Source organism: Labeo rohita, chromosome 14 (genome assembly GCF_022985175.1).
Source record: "Labeo rohita strain BAU-BD-2019 chromosome 14, IGBB_LRoh.1.0, whole genome shotgun sequence".
NCBI classification, from domain to species: Eukaryota; Metazoa; Chordata; class Actinopteri; order Cypriniformes; family Cyprinidae; genus Labeo; species Labeo rohita.
This window is the reverse complement of record NC_066882.1, coordinates 11,508,998-11,514,997: the sequence shown is the minus strand read 5'-3', so window position 1 is coordinate 11,514,997 and position 6,000 is coordinate 11,508,998. Positions and strand designations below refer to the sequence as shown.

General features: G+C 31.9%; 1 long non-coding RNA gene across 1 annotated transcript; it reads right to left on the bottom strand.

Moving 5' to 3' along the window:
• Positions 1–2,263: 2,263 nt before the first annotated feature.
• LOC127176205 (uncharacterized) lies at positions 2,264–5,170 on the bottom strand. The gene is made up of 4 exons (XR_007829072.1): positions 3,749–5,170; positions 3,387–3,501; positions 2,817–2,860; positions 2,264–2,718 (listed from the first exon to the last, which is right to left on the bottom strand). It is a non-coding gene; the product is annotated as an uncharacterized LOC127176205 (long non-coding RNA).
• Between the last annotated feature and the right edge of the window lie 830 nt (positions 5,171–6,000).

Genomic DNA, 6,000 nt, shown 5'->3' with positions numbered 1-6,000 from the left:
TGTTTTCCCCAAGAAACTTAGGCTGTTTAAGAAATTTTATTCACTCTCATGCTCCTAAATACATTTTCCAGTTTGCACACAACTATTTTTAGTCACAAATGCGAGTGAAATGCTCGCTCTGGAATACGATTCAAAGACTGACACAGAAGAGAAGAAATTGTTGAATAAAGTCTAAAGTCTTATCTTAGTGCACAAAAAATATTCTCATAGCTTCATAAAATAATGTTTCATCCACTGATGCCACGTGGACTATTTTAACGATGTCGTTACTACCTTTCTGGGCCTTGAACGTGGTAGTTGCGTTGCTGTCTATGCAGGGTCAGAAAGCTCTCCGAAGATGAACGAAGGTCTTACGGGTTTGGAATGACATGAGGGTGAGTAATTAATGACAGAATTTTCATTTTTGGGTGAACTATCCCTTTAAGCATCCAAAATTCTACACTTCAGGGTTTTATTTATAGTTAGTTAAATAAGCGTGTATTTGAAGTGCATTTTTATTGTTGGTATTTTCAGTGTGAACAAACTACAAAATGGCACAGATTAGTGCTTAAGCACACAAATTGAGACGCACCTAATGTTTTTGAATTTGCATTTGGCAATACCCAGTTAAAAATGTTGGAAGATCATAATAATGCAAGAGTAAGGCTAGAATCTGTGTGATGTGACAAGTAAATGTATGTAGACAGAAATGAAGGTTAGCATTAGATTTCTCTCTAGATAAGCGGAGCTAGTCTCTTTACAGGTACAAAGGTCAAATATAATTCTGCTTGCTTTTTTTAAAGCTTAAAGGCTGGGTTTTTTTTTTTAGGAATGGTAACTTTTAATTTTCATGATTGTGCCCAGTAAGTGTATAAATGTTAACTGAATATTGTTAACATGTTAAAATATATTCAGACGTCTTAACACACATTCCCATAAACCTCATACATACATTTACAACTTAAATGAGGAGAGCACTTCTTTCCTGCCTCAATACACCGTCTGTTGCTGTCTGCATATTCAGACACTTCCACTTTGCCTGATCATCAACATTATTAGTCTGAGAGCTTGAATAAATCATGAACGTGCAGCTGACCAAGTATATCTGCAAGAACACACTGTAATATCAATGGTGATCATTGCTTATTAGATACATTATGTTTGTTTCATGTTTACCTGTGCATCCTAACAGAAAATCTGAATAGGAAAACATTTGTTTTACGATCTTCAGAATTGCCAGTGGTTAAATGCTGCAAGTACCAAATTATGTGCTAATATGGTTTTGTGATGCATTCTTGTGTTAATAAACCACTATTAAACAGTCCGGGTTAGAAGGTTGTTGTAAAAATCACATGATAGTGGGTTTACAGCTTTGAGTGACTCAACAAGCAAATTTTAAGGCTATGTGAGCCTGACTTTTCTGCCTTTGATCGCTCATTAATCAGATTTTACACAGAGAGCAATTATAAATTTAAGTTAATATTTAGGGATTACCATTAATCTACCCACTATTGCCAAAGCAGATGAAAGTGAGTTTTATTCATGACTCATGCAGTTTTGCCTTTGATTAAAATGAATTCACATAACCTCTAACATCTAACATCTAAAGCAATTTTTAGTGTGTGTGTGTATATATATATATATATATATATCAATTGGTTGCGAGTTTTCCGTTTAACATAAAGGCAGGCTGTCATCTTAAACGCTATTGATCCCTTTAATCTGTTTAAGTAATAAATCCAACATAATTCTATAAACCCAAATCACATTCTTTCACTGAAAAAATAGCGATCATGATATAAATATTACTTTCGAATATACCTTCGGAATTTCTTTCGCAATGGCCGCAGGTTACTGACGTCTTCACCACCGCATCTTTGTTAAGGTCTTATAGTGCATCCATAATCAAAATGATTAATCAAAAACAAATTGCAGTTATTATTTTATGCATATAGAATCACAAGCTGTTCATAAGTTCGGAATATATTTTAGTGTTATATTACCATTGTATTGGTTAGACAGGATAGAAAAAATGTTATAGAATGAGTAATTTCTACTGTTTTGAACCATGCTTTACAGTTTTTTTTGTACTTTTACTAAAAGTGCATGGGAGCTAAAAAGGTTTTGCCTGATAAGGACAAACATATATGGTTGATAAAACATAATAATACTACTACTACTAATAATAATAATCAGAAGAGCCAGCAGAATAACTGTTTAATAACCTTCTGTTAAGTTGCATTAACCAATTTGGCAAACCGACACAATTTTAGCCAATAAAACATTTATTCAGTTTCAGCTTGTATACACAAAAAAATAAATAGATAAATAAAAATCCCACCCAAATTCATGAATCCATCAATTTATACATCCATGCTGTAGTAGCAGTCCATAGAACAGAAGCCATCAAACACTCTGTTGGAATAGAGCGCTGTGAAAATCCCATTTTTTCTGATGCCACAGTATCCAGCATCCTTCTTCATACACAACATCCAGATGAATCTGTTTTAGCAGGTCTGACGGGAGCTGGAATAAAGAAAAAACATATACCCCCGGTTTCACAGACAAGGCTTAAGCCTAGTCTCAGACTAAAATGTAAATCTGAGCTGTTTCAACTGAAAGACATTTGCACTGACTGATCTTAAAATATATCAGTGCCTTTGTTTTGTCTCAAGACGCATACCAGTAATTTTTCTAAAGCACATTTATAAATCTGTGAATCATATAACATATATAAGTCTGTGAAACCAGGCCATAAAATGATAGATGACATAACCATTTTAAATGAGAAATTACAACAACACAAGGTGTGTTAATGAAATTAATGAAATACTTACAATATTCAATCGTACATCAGCATGACTTCCTGATGGGTCCATGGCTGAACAAAAACAAAATAACAACAAAACAATGTTGAAAAGTACACATATATCTTTGTAACATTGTAAATCACAATTACTAATTTATATCTATGAAATTACAATTACAAATTACATAAACGTTTTAAGAAAAAGGTAGTGAACATATATGCATATTTGTAATAATTAAAAAAAAAAAAAAAATTGTGTTTTGTTAAAAAAAAAAAAAAACTATTACTATTATAATTTCCACTGGCTATGTTTTTAATAGTTTTTAACATGATATCATGTGTTTTACATTTTAAATTGTTTTTTAACCTAAGAGAGAAAAGAAAGGAAAGGAAAGGAAAGGAAAGGAAAGGAAAGCCAAATACGTAACGTGTAAAGTATAGTAATCCATACTCAGAATTTTTGCTCTGCATTTAACCCATCAAAGTGCACACACATACAGCAGTGAGTAGTGAACACACACCCGGAGTAGTTTGTTTTGTTTTTTTTTTGCTGCAGTGCCCGGGGAGCAGTTGGGGGTTTGGTGCTCAAGGGTCTCACCTCAGTCATGGTATTGAAGGTGGAAAAGAGTACTGTACATTCACTCCCTTCACCTACTATCCCTGCCGTTAGGCCATGGTTGCCCGAGCCTTCAACTTTTTGTTCTTAAGGAGACCTTTAAAAAAAAAAAAAAGAGAGAGAGAGAGAGTGGTTTACAAAGTGCTAAATGTCATCACTTTAAGTTTACATAAATGAATAGAACTGATGTGATTTTCAGTGAAAATTGTCATATAAACCAGTTATTGGAGAACCTCTGCATTGGAATGGCCTGGGTAATGTTTGCAGGCAAGCAATAAATACATAAATAAATACAATGTAATTGAATGATATGCCAAAGAATATGTGATGAATCAAAAACTTACTGGAAGATCTTTACAGGGTAACTCAGTCCAATGTCCAGAAAAAATTGTCTGAGCAACCCTCCTATTAAATGTACCCAAATTCACAAAGGTCAGCAACATTAGGCAACTGTAAATGAATCTTTAGTAACAGCACTACAGTACGTGTTTTACATTGTCTCTGTTATTAAAATTAATATGAATATTACATTTAAATATGCATATCACATTTAAATTTTCAGCTTTAAAAATGACAATACACTTCAGACATCATCATTCCCATAAGAGCCACCAAGACACAAAAACAGAAAAGGAAAATAAAAACACTGAATGATTTAGAACAGAACAACCAGACAGCAGTTGAGAACATTTGAAAAAGAACTGTTCAACTGGTATTTCCGAACATGAACTACTGAACTTGTATGTAAAAGACCTGTACACTTGGACTGTATCTGCCATCACTTAGACTATTCTTGCATAGCAAATTTAAAAAAAAACAAAAAACTGAATCATCAAAAATGTCTTAATTATGACTTACACAAACCATCCAGTGTGACTTCATCCATGATGGAAATAGAATGCAGTTTTGTGCAGAAACATCAACCTGTCGTAAAAATTTAATACAAACTACAGTAAAATTGTGCACAATGTATGTTACACAATATGTTACAACTGGATATTATTATTAGTAGTAACAGTATATATTACAAATGTATTTTAGTATTATTATTATTTTTTTATATACTCTTCTCTCCTATATATCGAAAGGCTGTGGAATATGTTTGCACTACACATTCTATATGTATTTATACATTTCTCTTTGTTTTTTGTGTATTTTTTATATTTATTTTGTATATTTGTTTGCCTCTATTTTCTGTTATGTCTTCTGTCATATTTTTGAATTTGTCACATTTTCAATAAAAAATAAATCTATAACAGCAGAACAACAGACACACTTTAAAATAGTAAAAATAAACATAAAGCAAACTATGTTTGACGTACGTATCATGATACGATTTTAAATGTAACATCGCCATTCACGTTATCACATTAACAAATTATCTCAACGTGGATTTCATCAAATATTCTTACGTTCACGATGAGCTGCGCAAAATGTCCAAGTATCTTGTCTTTCATATCTTTTAAAAACATTGGTTGCACGAAATGAACATCGATACAAGCTTCGATGCAAATACAGTCATTGCTTTGTCTCACAGTAACGTGTCTGTCAACAACAGTTAAATAATTACTAAAATTGAAAAATACTGTGCGAAGGAAAATAATTACCACCATCTTACCGCCGCCATGTTTTGTAAAAGTATGGTTACCGCTGATTGGCCAACGCAGAAGCTCCTTTGGCCAATGAGAAACATTTTGGCACGCCCCCTACCTCTCAGCACGCCCATTGCTCAAGCCTGCAGTTATCCCTACTTGCATTTATTTGATCCAAAATACAGCAAAGGCAGTAATATTGTGAAATATTTTTACTATTTAAAATAACTGTTTTCTATTTGAATATATTTTATAATGTAATTTATTCCTATGATTTCAAAGCTGAATTTTTTAGCATCATTACTCCAGTCACATGATCCTTCAGAATCATTTTAGTATGCTGAGTTGTGTTCAAGAAACATTATTAGCATTAGTATTAGTATTAGTATTATTCAATTATTATCGATGTTTAAACAGTTGAGTATTTTTCTCAGGATTCTTTGATGAATAAAAAGTTCAAAATATCAGCATTTATCTTAAAAGCTTATTATTAATAAATAAAAGAAATTGATACTTTTATTTAGCAAGGATGCGTTGAATTGATCAAAAGTGATGATAAAGGCATTTATAATGTTACAATAGATTTATATTTCAGATAAATGCTGTTCTTCTGAACTTTCTATTCATCAAAAAAAACTGAAAAAATTCTACTCAGCTGTTTTCAACAACATCAAAATTAATTCTAAATGTTTTTTGAGCAGCAAATCAGAATATAAGAATGATTTCTAAAGGATCATGTGACTGGAGTAATAATGCTAAAAATTCAGCTTTGAAATGACAGAAATAAATTACAATATAACGCATACTTAAATAGAACAGTTATTTTAAATAGTACAAATATTTCACAGTATAACTGCTTTTGCTGTATTTTGGATCAAACAAATGCAGGCTTGGTGAGCAGACTTCTTTAAAAAAAAAAAAAATCTTAATGAACTTGATTTTAATTTAAGAACTAGAACTAGATTTTAATTTGTGCCAAAAGAAATAAGAACTGTAAAAAAAAA